This window comes from Lemur catta, chromosome 1 (assembly GCF_020740605.2).
Source record: "Lemur catta isolate mLemCat1 chromosome 1, mLemCat1.pri, whole genome shotgun sequence".
NCBI lineage: Eukaryota > Metazoa > Chordata > Mammalia > Primates > Lemuridae > Lemur > Lemur catta.
This window is the reverse complement of record NC_059128.1, coordinates 84,738,978-84,752,454: the sequence shown is the minus strand read 5'-3', so window position 1 is coordinate 84,752,454 and position 13,477 is coordinate 84,738,978. Positions and strand designations below refer to the sequence as shown.

The following is a 13,477-nucleotide window of genomic DNA, read 5'->3' as shown; positions in this document are numbered from 1 at the left end:
GCTTGATTAATATACCTCAGTTCCTAGAATGTTGGGGAGTGGGACATGCTTTTCAAAATTGTGGATGGAGAAGGAATGCTGAGTGCTGAGAGTGGGTTTTTCAGGAATGTCTAGGTGTGTCCTGGCTGCTAATGGCCTTGCACACATACTTTTATATCGCTCAGTCTCTAATGCCACCCAGATGTCACTTTTTCCATTCCCTAGTCCTGAAACTTCTGAGCCATTTCTGCTATCATAGTGTATCATAAATGAATTCACAGAGCTTGCTGTCCACAGTCCCTTCTAAGGATGACTGTACTGCCCCCACTTGGGACTCCTACTGAGAATTCAAATAATACAGCCAAGCTGACTGGATCAGAGGAGCTCTTGACCCAACGACTGCCCACCCACAGGCTGGTGAGGGCCTTTTGATGTGGCCTGGTCTCAAAAGGGCAGACTAAACAGAGGTAATAGTATTAAACAGAGCCATCAGATGTTCTGTTTTGGGAATTGCAAATAAGGAGTATAGAAAAGATAAACCAGAGAAGATTGGTGTAGACACGTTGACAATAATGCCTCCATTAGCAGTGGTATATCAGAAAGGCCACGAATTCCTACTGCTGAGCTTCTGGGCCTGCCTTGCAACCAGTACTATGCTTCAGTTATTGCCTCTGTGAGACTTGACCCTTCTTTGGTTCCTCATTCTTTTGTTTCCCTAGTATTCTAGATATGTGCCCTGCTTATTCTTCACATGAGTGAGCTTAAGTGAGTCTCAGCCCCTTGCAACCACAGGAGTCCTTAGATATCGGGAGGAGCCAGGAACAGGTAGGTGGTCTAAGGGCACCAGGGACCAGAGTCACAATTTAGGGGCAAGGGATGAGGAACCTCTGGGCTTCAGGCTCTTAGTCTTAAGCTGCTACAACTTCTATACTAATGGATCAGTTTCACTTTTTTTTTTTAATAGACTTTATTTTTAGAACAGTTTTAGGTTCACAGCAAAATTGAGCAGAAAGTACTGAGTTCCCATATACCTCTGCCCTCCCCCACAGTCTCACTTTTTATTTAAAAAAAAAAAAAGATACAGCATGAACAGAAAATCAATGTTAGTGATATCAAAAGGATAAATTTTACCTTGTTGAGTTTTGATGTAAGTGTGATGAAAAGGTTTTAGAATTTATAGCCGGTAGTTATGGTATCTGCCTCCCTTATCAACCTCATTGCTTCTGTTTTCTTATAATTATTGAAAACCTACCCTAGCCCAGCATTCTTATGTGTTTCAGTATGTTCAATAAGGAGTTATTAGAGTATGGATAATGTTGACTCCTCTTTCTCCAAGCTCTGGGTATCTTCTTCCCGCTTTAGCAGCAGCAAAGAACTCAAGCCCACTCACAAAAAACATCCACTAGGAACATGAGTTCTATTCCCTCATAGCTCAGGGTTTCTCCCATGTGATGCCATGAGGAAGGCCAGGTAGAGTCACAGATACTTGGTTTATTTATGTTGGGAGAGAAAATATGGAGAGAAAAATATGGACAGTGGGAGAAAAAAGAGATGGTTGCTATGTCCAAGAAGTTCTGAGCTCACAGACCCTGAGCGCACCCCCTTTCATTTTTCTCCGTATGATCTTGGCCTGTGTCTTCCATGCAGACACCACCCTAGCTCTTTTCTCTCTTGTGATCATAAGGATATCACAACTGTCTAGCCACTTCGTCTTTATTATGCCTGGGTCTCCGAGTATCATGCTGAGTGAGCCGTATTCTTGCTGACTGACTTATGGTCTTATAATCCTACTGATGTAGAATAATGCTGATTATTTTCTGTTTCTACTAACAAAATGAATATATAAAATATGCCCAACATACATAGCCACATGCTTATCCCTTTTCCTTGATGAAAGATGTAGCCTATTCTTTCATCAATGACTATTGAGTACCTACTATGTGCCAATCCTTTCATGATCTGAGCTCTGGGAATCTCTCTAGCCTCTTCCCATTTCCTGCTACAGTGATTCTAAACTACTTGTTATTCCTCACACATATTTCATCCTGTTACACATCTTTATGCCTTTACTCATGTCTTTGTCTGGAATATGCATCCCCCATTTGCCTGGTTAGCTCCTATTTGTCCTTCTAGCCCCAATACAAGTATCTCTTCCTTTAGGAAGCCAGTGTGTGCCCCATTCCTTTGCTCAAGGTGGGCGAGGTTTGCCTCCACTGAGCTCTCATGGCACCTTGTGCATACCTCCATCACAACACTTCCTTCATCATATTGACAGTGTCTGTGTGAGTCCATCTCATCAGCAGAACTTTGAAGGGAGGGACAACATCTTACTCATTTTTGTTTCTGCAATTCTTAGAACATTGCATGGAATAGAATATACATATAATAACTACGTGTGCAACCAGACAGAATCAGTTACGGTATAAAGTCAAATATTAATAGAAAATCTTGTACAATCTCTAGGCAATTTTTGTTTGCATTAAAACTATTTCTCTTTTTTGTAGAGATATGGTATTGCTATGTTGCCCAGGCTGGTCTTGAACTTCTGGACTCAAGCAATCCTCCTGCTTTGGCCTCCCAAAGTGCTGGGATTACAGGCGTGAGCCACCATGCCCAGCCCAAAACCTATTTTTCATTTCTAGAAACCATTTGCCCAGATCTTCAGCAAGGACATTTCTAGCATCTGTTGCAGCAATATGTCAATCATGACTTATAGACACACCACCTGGTTTTTATAAGGGCTGACTGGGATTTTGGCAATGTGGATAAATGTACTTGAACCTAATGCTAGTCCTAACCTCTGAAGTTAGTCAGTGGACATGATTATGAAGACCCTACAATATCTTATAGATCTGTTAGCTTTGATTCTGAGTGGGGAGGGGAGCCAGAGAGGGCCTCAGGGGTCAGGGGATCCTAGATCTTGTATGGGCTCTGGTCTGAACCAGCTTTGCTCTTAGAGCTTTAGTTTCCTCTTGAATGAGGAGTTTGGACCAGATCATCTTTAAGCTCTCTTCTGATTCTGAGAATTTACACTCTCAACAACTGTAGGGTTTGAAATAGTTAGGGGTTTCCTGGATAGGTTAAAAGCTGAATATAAGTAGATCAAATTGTAGATGATATAGTTGAGGTGATTTGGGTTTTAGCTAAAGACTTTGTAGTTGTTTGGCAATCAAGTTTCCATGGTGATTGATATTTAGTTCTTATTTCACACATGAAAAATCAAATAGACATGCTGTAGAAAATTAAAGCTGAATTTCTTTTCAGCTTTATTGAGGTATTATTGACAAATAAAACCTGTATATATTCAAGGTGGTACTAGGTGAGGATGTGGGGTTTGGGAGAAAGGAGAGAGTATTGATTTAACAGTAACTTTCAGAGATCTCTTTACACAATCTTCACTTCCCTCACAGGTGCAAATAGGCCTTCTTTCATAGCTCTCTCCTACAAAGAAACAGTTTTTATCTCTTCAGGAGCAAAAATTCAGACCAGTGGAGAAGAGCAAAGCCATGCTGAGATGGAGTCCCGGCAAGGCCAGGCCCCCTGTCCAGCTCTGGTCTCCCTTTCCCAGAGAGATCATACAGAGGTGTGACTCATTCATGACTGGGCAGAATGATAAATGTTCATGGCTGGCTGTGGTGGCTCATGGCTGTAACCCCAGCACTTTGGGAGGCCTAGGTGGGAGGATCGCTTGAGGCCAAGAGTTTGAGATTATAAATGTTCAAAATGTCAGGGACTTTCAGCATTGTTCACAAAGAGTGGAAACTACAAATGATAATCTGTGAATTCCAAGCCACTATATTATGTGGGTATGTAAATATATTTTATGAATATATATTAAACAAAGATAGGATCATGCAATGATAATGTTTTGCAACTTGCTCTTTTTTAATTATAGTATCTTTCCATATTAGTACATATAGACTTACCTTTTTTTTAAGCATTCCATCGTATAGCTATACTAGAATCTATTAATTATACATTTGACCCATGAACAACATGGGTTTGTACTGTGTGGGTCCATTATGTGCAGACCTTTTTCATTAAACATTAATATATTGGAACATTTTTTAGAGATTTGCGACAATTTGAAAAAATTCACAGATGAACTGTGTAGCCTAGAAATATCAAAAAATTAGGAAAAAGGTATGTCATGAATTCATAAAATATGTGTAGGTATTAGTCTATTCTATCATTTATGGCCATAAAATATATACAAATCTATAAAAAGTTAAAATTTATCAAAACTTATATAAGCGTAGCTAGTACATGATGCCATTTATGGTTAAAAGAAATGTAAACAAACATCAAGCATTATTAAATCATAACTACATAAAATTAACTGTAGTACATACTGTACTACTGTAATAATTTTGTAGCCATCTCATGTTGCTATTGCAGTGTTGCTGAGTCTCCACTTACAATGCCATGTGATGCTAATCACCTCCACCTAGGCACTTCATCTCTCCAGTAAATTGCACATCACAGTAAAAAATGATCTCTCAAGGTTTTGATGTATTTTTCATTGTGCTTAGTGCAATACTGTAAACCTTGACTAACACTATGGTACCCATGTGAAGTGCCACTAGTGATGCTGGAAGTGCTCCCAAGAACCATAGAAAAGTCATGACATTACAAGAAAAAGTTGAATTGCTTGATATATTCTGTAGATTAAGGTCTGCGGCTATAGTTGCCTACCATTTCAAGATAAAGGAATCCAGTATAAGGACCAATGTAAAAAAAGGAAAGGAAAATTGGTGAAGCCATCACTGCAGCTATGCCAGCACTCATGAAAACCTTACACTTTTTGTAAATACCTGTTTATATCATATAAAATGCAGCTTTTATGTAGGTGCAAGATTACTATAAAAAATGTGTACCGGCTGGGCATGGTGGCTTACACCTGTAATCCCAGGACTTTGGAAGGCCAAAGCAGGAGGACTGCTTAAGGCCAGGAGTTCAAGACCAGCCTGGGCAACGTAGCGAGACCCTGCCTCTAAAAAAAAAAATTAAAACATTATCCAGGCATGGTGGCGTGCACCTGTAGTCCTAACTTCTTGGGAAGCTGAGGTGGGAGGATCGTTTGAGCCCGGAAGTTTGAGGTTGCAGTGAGCTATGATTGCACCACTGCACTCCAGCCTAAGCCACAGAACAAGACCCTGTCTCATAAAATAAAAAAAAGCATACCTGTAGACTATAATATGAAAAAGTGAAGTCATTATATGACAACTTAAGGTAAAAGGAAGGTGAAGGATCTAAAGGTGAAGAATTTTATGCTATCAAATGATGATTTGATAGTTTTAGAAAGAAGTTTTGCTTTAAAAATGTCAAGATAACAGGAGAAGCAGCTTCTGCTGACCAAGAGGCAGCAGATGAGTTCCCAGATGCCATTAAGAAAATAATTGAGTAGAAAGGATATCTGCCTGCACAGGTTTATGTTTTTTTTATTTTTGTTTTTTAAGAGAGTAGGCCTTGCTATATTGCCCAGGCTGGCCTTGAACTCCTGGACTCAAGTGATCCTCTTGCCTCAGCCTCTCAAGTAGCTAGGACTATAGGTACACACCACTGAACCTAGCTGAACAGGTTTTTAATGCAGATGAAAATACCTCATTCTGGCCCTTTCCATCTAGCGGCAGCCATCAGGTATGCCAAGATGGGCGTGTACAAGTACATCCAGGACCTATGGAGGAAGAAGCAGTCTGATGTGATGCACTTTCTTCTGAGGGTCCACTGCTGGCAATACCACCAGCTCTCTGTGCTCCACAGGGCTCCCGGCCCTACCCAGCCAGATAAAGTGTGCAGACTGGGATACAAGGCCAAGCAAGGTTATGTCATATATAGGAATCATGTGTGCCATAGTGGCTGCAAACACCCAGTTCCTAAGGGTGCAGCCTATGGCAAGCCTGTCCATCATGGTGTTAACTAGCTAAAGTTTGCTCGAAGCCTTCAGTCCGTTGCCCAGTATTGAGCTGGACGCCACTGTGGGGCTCTAAGAGTCCTGAGTTCTTACTGGGTTGGTGAAGATTCCATGTACAGATTTTTTGAGGTTATCCTCAATCCATCCTATAAAGCTATCAGAAGAAATCCTGACACCCAGTGCATCACCAAGCCGGTCCACAAGCACAGGGAGATGCGTGGGCTGACATCTGCAGGCCGTAAGTTCCACCACACTATTGGTGGTTCTCACCATGCAGCTTGGAGAAGGTACAACACTCTCCAGCTCCACCATTACCGCTGATGTAAGTAATGGTTGGGAAATTCATACCTAATAAACAATTTAGGATGGTTATATCTGCTTTTTGTCTGTTAAAACTAATCTGCAGATTGTTTTATGAATACTTTGTCAAATTATGAAGTTAAAAGTGCAATAATATTTGAAGACTCTAAGTAATGGTGTAACTTGTTTCTAATAAGATAAGCTTTTTTTGTCTTTGCTTTATCTTATTAGGGTGTTATATGTCAGTGTTTAAAACATGCTGTGTGGTATAAATAGGTGTAAAATGAATTATTTAAAAGAGAAGTGCTAAAAAAAAAAAGAAAATACCTTATTCTGGAAAATAATGCCACAAAGGACATATATTAGTAAGGAAGAGAAGCAAGCACCAGGATTTAAGGCAGAAGGGATAGGCTAACTTTACTGTTTTGTAAAATGTAGTCTGGTTTATAACCAGGACTGCCTTTACCTATAAAGCTGTTAACCCCTGAGTCTTGAAGGGAAAAGATAAACACCAGCTGCCAGTCTTTTGGATGTACAATAAGAAGGCATGGACAAAAAGAAAGCCTTTCTTGGATTGGTTCCTTTGATACTTTGTCCCTGAAGTCAGGAAGTACCTTGCCAGTAAGGGACTGCTTTAAAGTTCTTTTGATACTGGACAGTGCCCCTGGCCATAGAATCCCATGAGTTCAACACCAAAGGTGTCAAAGTAGCCTACTTGCCCCCAAACACAATGTTTATAATTCACCCTCAGATCACAGGGTCATAAGGACCTTTAAGCCTCATTAAACATAGGTATTCTATGGAAGGGATTGTCAATGCCATGGACGAGAACCCCAATAGAACATTACGAAAGTCTGGAAATACTACAACATTGAAGATGCCATTGTTATAGAAAAAGCTGTGAAAGCCATCAAGCCCAAAACAATGAATTTCTGCTGGAGAAAACTGTGTACAGATGCTGTGCATGTTGTAAATCACCAGATTTACAACACAGCAAATCATGGAAATCATGAAAAAGATTGTGAATATGACAAAAAAGATGGAGGGGTGAAGGGTTTCAAGATACGGATCTTGGAGAAATTTGGGAGCTAATAGACACCACACCAGAGGAATTAACAGAAGACAACTTGATAGAGATGAGTGCTTCTGAACCAGTGCCAGACGATGAGGAAGACGACCTAGAAGAAGCAGTGCCAGGAAACAAACTTACATTAGATAATCTGGCAGAAGGGTTTTGCTTATTCAAGACTGCTTTTGACTTCTTTTACGACATGGATCCTTCTTGATACAGGCACTGAAACTAAAGCAAACAGTGGCAGGATTGGTACTACATAGAAACATTGTTAGAGAAATGAAAAAAGTCAGACAGAAATTATGATGTATTTCCATAAAGATAAACTGAGAGTGCCTGCCTCTCCTACTTTCTCTTCCACCTCCACCTTTCCACCTCTGTCACCCCTAAGTCAACAAGACCAACTCCTCTTGCTCCTCCTCCTCAGCCTACTCAATGTGAAGGCAAAGAGGATGAGACCTTTATGATGATGCAATTCCACTTAATGAATAGTAAATATATTTTCTCTTCCTTATGATTTTCTTAATCACATTTTCTTTTCTCTAGCTTACCTTATTGTAAGAATACAGTATATAATACATGTAACACAAAATATGTGTTAATTGACTGTTAATGTTATCGGTAAGGCTTCCAGTTGCTATTAGTAGCTATTAGTAGTAGACTTCCAGTGGGCTATTAGTAATTAAGTTTTGGGGAAGTCAAAAGTTATATGCAAATTTTAGACTATACAGGGGGTTGGCACTCCTAATCCCTATGTTGTTCAAGGGTCAGCTGTATATTATTATAGTTATATTTAGCCTTTGTATTAATATATATGTATATACTAATTTAACCTTTGTGTAGTTTCCAATTTTTCACTTTTACAAATACTGCTGTAGAACATTTTTAGAAATAATTATTTGTATTTTTGACTATCTCATGGGAAAAAATTCTTTAATATGGACTTTCTGAGTCAGGATATGCATATCTTAAAAACTTTTGGTTTTATTATAAAATAGTACTTATTAAAAAATATAAAATATAGAAGTACTTTAAGTACATAAAGTACAAAATAAGAAAATTGGGAAAAAATGAGTATGGGGAAACTAACTCTATGATGTTTTATAATAAGAATTGAAAGTAATTTTAGGTGTGGTAATTTTGCAATATTTAAAAATTTTGGTTTTTTTGTGTTAAGAAAAATACATAAACTCATGGATGATTTTTTTTTAAAGTGAGAAGCCACTATAGAAGAATAAAAAGAAATAATATCCTTCCTTAGTCATTACAGAGAGAATGAAATTCTTTTTTCCAGAGAAGTCCATGTTGGCCTGCTAGAAGGGTGTGGTCAAGTCTCTGACAGGATGCCAGCTCAACATCTGGGGAAAAGGCTGAGGCACAAGTTCTTTTTGAACTTCTGTTTGCTAGTGCTGCATTTCTCTCTCAAAATACTCTTTCAGCATATACAGTTGGAATAACTCTTGCTCAAGAACAGATGTCCTTTAGTTCATAAACTATGAGATTTTTACAAGCTAAAATACACTTGACAGTCAATTTTGATTTTTCTGTTATGATCTCCATTGTCTTGTCAGTTTCTCTCAGTTCTAATGAGAACCTCTGACCTCTCAATTCAATTGATCTTCTCTATCAATTCAGTCATACTATTATATTTAACACCTTAGAGCTGTCGTAGTTGAGGGAGGCAAAGTATACTCTTGGTCTCTTCAGAAGTTTGGAAATAGCTGAGTAAGAATTTCATAACCTCAATATCTAATTATTTCTACTTCTTAGTTCTCTGTTAATTTGTCTCACCATGGCCAGCAGCTGGCTTGGGCCTAATACCACTTCCTCTGGGGTTCTCCTTTTCCTTTAGGATGCCTCCAGGGCGCCTTCCTCTTTGATACTTAGCATGCATCTAGTTGTGCTTTCAGTATATCAAATGAACAAATAGCCTTATATTTTTAGCCTAACCTGTTACATATATTTAAAACATTAATGCTACAAAGTAGAAATTGTGGGTTTTGTTTGAACAGTTTTTATGGGGTTTCTGCTGAACAAAGCACTGAGCAAAGAGATAGGTAGCATATAAAATGTAAATAAGCATTACTAACCTGGAGGACCTTCATGTGTATGTATGTTCTGTTCATCACCTTCAAAACAACCTCCTTTTGTGAAATGTTGTTTCGCTTGGGCAAACCAGCCTGTATTTTAAAGCTTCGGTGACTGGATTACTGTTTTTCACTCATGTTTGTGGTTGTTAGCTAATTAAATTATTATTTTAATATTATGATGATTTGTTATTTGTTAATAATTGCAAAAACAAAAATTAACCACTACTTAGATTTTAAGTATGTTCTTTGAATGTTATATTATTTTCCTTTTCACAAAACATACACATTGTTTTCACTTAGAAATATATTGTGAACACTTTCCTTTGACCATACATATTTTACTTGCATATATTTTATGATCACATGTACTTTATGATATTATTTCATTTTTAAACTGTGCTGTAATTTCCTTAGTTTCCTTTTGTTGGTCCTTTCAGTTGTTTTCTTTTTCTCTTTTCTTTTAGAGAAACAAATTCTGTTATTAAAATCTTTATATAGTTTAGATAACTTCTTTAGGCTATCATCCTATAAAAAATTACTTGTAAGACAGTTTGTACATTTTTAAGGTTTTTGAAAAAAATGTGCCAAGCTTGTTTCATAGCAGAAATGCCATGAAGATTTATACTCTGGAAGGCATTGCCTAAGATTTCCTAATTCCCCATCCCCTTGCCAATATTGTCAAATTTTTTATATTTTCTAATTTAATACTTGAAAATGGTACCTTTAAAATTTTTTTATAAATTTATTTATGGAAGGAAAGTTATGAAGTAAAGTTGGTGTTTTTTATTTTTTTAATTAATATTTTGTACATATATTGGGTACATGGGATATTTTGATACATGCATAATTGTAATGATCAAATCGGGGTATTTAGGATATCTATCACCTCAAATATTTAGCTTCTCTTTGTGTTGGGAACATGACAATTCTTCTCTTTCTAGTTATTTTGAAATGTACAAGTTATTGTTAACTATAATTTCCCTAATGTACTATCAAATACTAGAACTCATTACTTCTGTCTATATTTCCATACTCCTTAACCAACTTCTCTAATTTTTTGTTTCTATTTTTACTTGCCTAATTTTTTTTCTATTTTTTAATAGAGACGGGGGTCTCACTCTTGCTCAGGCTGGTCTTGAACTCCTGAGCTCAAGCAATCCACCCACCTCAGCCTCCCAGAGTGCTAGGATTACAGGTGTGAGCCATCGTGCCTGGCCTGTATGTCTTGTTTTTTTTTAATTTGTTTTTTTAAAAACTTTTTTGTAGAGACGGGGTCTCATTATATTGCCCAGGCTGGTCTTGAACTCCTGGTCTCAAGCAATCTTCCTGCTTCAGCCTCCCAAAGTGCTAAAATTACAGCTGTCATTCACTACACCTGGCCTGCTTCTTTTTTTGAGAAATGTCTGTTCGTATCTTTTGCCCAGTTTTTAATTGGATTATTTGGGGTTTTTTGGTTTGTTTGTTTTTGTTTTTGTTTCTTTGCAATTGACTTGAGCTCCTTGTATGTATTCTGGTTATTAATCCCTGGTCAGATAGATAGTTTGCAAATATTTTCTCCCATTCTGGGTTGTCTCTTCACTTTATTGATCGTTTCCTTTGCTGTACAAGTTTTTACCTTGATGTAGTCCCATCTGTCTATTTTTGCTTTTGTTGCCTGTGCTTTTGAGATCTTACACAAAAAAATCCTTGTCTAGAGCAATGTCTTGGAGCATTTCCCTGATATTTTCTTCTAGGAGTTTTGTAGTTTCAGGTCTTATATTTAAGTCTTTAATCCATTTTGATTTGATTTTTATATATGATAAGAGATAACGGTTCTAGTTTTATTTTTCTGCATATGCTTATCAAGTTTTCCCAGCACAATTTGTTGAAAAGAGTTTCCTTTCCCATGGTAAAATCTTGGCACTTTTGTCAAAAATGAGTTGGCTGTAAATGCTTGGATTTGTATCTGGTTCTCTATTCTATTCCATTGGTCTATATGTTTTTATGTGAGTACCATGCGAATTTGTTTACTATAGCTTCGCAGTATATTTTGAAGTCTGGTAAAGTGATGCCTCCAGCTTTTTCTTTTGCTCAGGACTTCTTTGGCTATTTGGGGTATTTTGTGGTTCCATATAAATTTTGGAATTGTTTTTTCTATTTCTGTGAAGAATGTCATTGGTGTTTTGATAGGAATTTCACTGAATCTGTAAATTGCTTTTAGTATTGACATTTTTACAATATTAATTCTTCCAATACACACACATGGAATATTTTTCATTTTTTGTATGTCCTTGTCAATTTCATTAGTGTTTTATAGTTTTCCTTGTATAGATCTTTCAGTTCTTCAGTTAAATTAATTTCTAAGTATTTTATGTTCTTTATAGCTATTATAAATGGAATTGCTTTCTTTATTTCTTTTTCAGATTGTTTTCTGTTGGCATATATAGATGCTATTGATTTCTGTATATTGATTTTATATCTTGCAACTTTACTGAATTTATTTATCAGTTCAAACAGTTTTTTGGCAGAATATTTAGGGCTTTCTAAATCTAAGATCATGCTGTCTACAAACAAGGATAATTTGACTTCTTCCTTTCCAATTTGGATTCCCTTTCTTTCGTTCTCTTTTCTGGTTGCTTTGGCTAGTGTGATGTTGAATAAAAGCAGTGAAAGTGGGCACATTTGTCTTGTTCCATATCTTAGAGAAAAGGTTTTCAGTTTTTCCCTATTTGGTATGATGTTAGCTGTGGGTTTGTCATATATGGTCTTTATTATTTTGAGATATGTTTCATTTATACCCAGTTTGTTGAGAGTTTTTTTAATAAAAGAGTGTTGAATTTTATCAAGTGCTTTTTTAGTATCTATTGAAATGATCATATGGTTTTTGTTCTTGATTCTGTTATTGTGATATATCATGTTTATTGATTTGCATACGTTGAACCATTCTTGCGTCCCTAAGATGAATGCCACTTCATCATGATGAATGATCTTTTTAATATGTTGTTGAATTCAGTTTGCTATTAATAGTATTTTGTTGAGGATTTTTGCATCTATATTCATCAGGGATATTGGCCTCCAATTTTCTGTTTTTTTGTTGTGTCCTCATCTGGTTTCGGTATCAGGGTAATGATGACCTCATAGAATAAGTTTGGAAGTATTCCCTCTTCAGTTTTTTTGAAGCATTTTAATAGAATTGGTATTTGGTCTTTAAATGTTTGGTAAAATTCAGCATTGATAGGAGACTTTATTGTGGCTTTGATCTTGTTGCTCTTTATCGGTTTATTGAGTTTTTCTATTTCTTCATGGTTCAATCTTGGTATGTTGTATGTGTCCAGAAATTTGTCCATTTCTTTTAGATTTTCCAATTTATTGACATACAGTTGTTTATAATAGTCTCTAATGATTTTTTGTATTTCTGTGGTCTCAGTTATGTCTTGTTTTCTGTTTCTGATTTTATTTATTGAGATCTTCCTTTTTTTTTTCTTAGTCTAACTAAAGGTTTGTTGATTTTATTTATCTTTTCAGAAAACCAACTTTTCATTTTGTTGATCTTCTATATTTTTTTTTAAGTTTCAATTTCAATTATTTCTGTTCTGATCTTCATTATTTCTTGCATTCTAATTTTAGGTTTGGTTTGTTCTTTTTTATTTTTATATTTTTAATTTTTAATTATGGGTTCCTAATAGTTATATATATTTATAGGATATATGTGATATTTTGGTACAAGTATACAATGTGTATTAATTAAACCTGGGTAATTAGAATATCCATCACCTCAGACATTTTCTTTATGTTAGGAAGATTCCAATTCCACTCAGGTTTGATTTAGTCTTGCTTTTTTAGTTCTTTGAAATGCATCATTAGGTTGTTTATTTGATGTCTTTCTACTTTTTTGATGGAGGCCTTTATTGCTATAGAATTCCCTCTTAATACTGCTTTTGCTGTATCCCATAGATTTTGGTAAGTTATATTACCATTTTCATTTGTTTCAAGAAATTTTAAAATTTCCTTCTTAATTTCTTCATTGACCCATTGGTTATTCAGGAGCATGTTGTTTAATTTCCATGAGTTTGTATAGTTTCTGAGGTTCCTCTTCTAATTGATTTCTCCTTTCATCCCATCGTGGTCAGAAAAGATACTTGA

The 13,477-nt window shown here is 36.4% G+C and overlaps 1 protein-coding gene and 1 pseudogene across 1 annotated transcript in view; both read left to right on the top strand.

Annotated features, from left to right (window-relative positions):
• Window positions 1-13,477, top strand: part of MYO5A (myosin VA) — a 195,362-nt gene that overhangs the window by 34,949 nt on the left and 146,936 nt on the right. The gene's annotated exons all lie outside the window — the stretch shown is intronic.
• LOC123622851 lies at window positions 5,621-6,214 on the top strand (annotated as a pseudogene).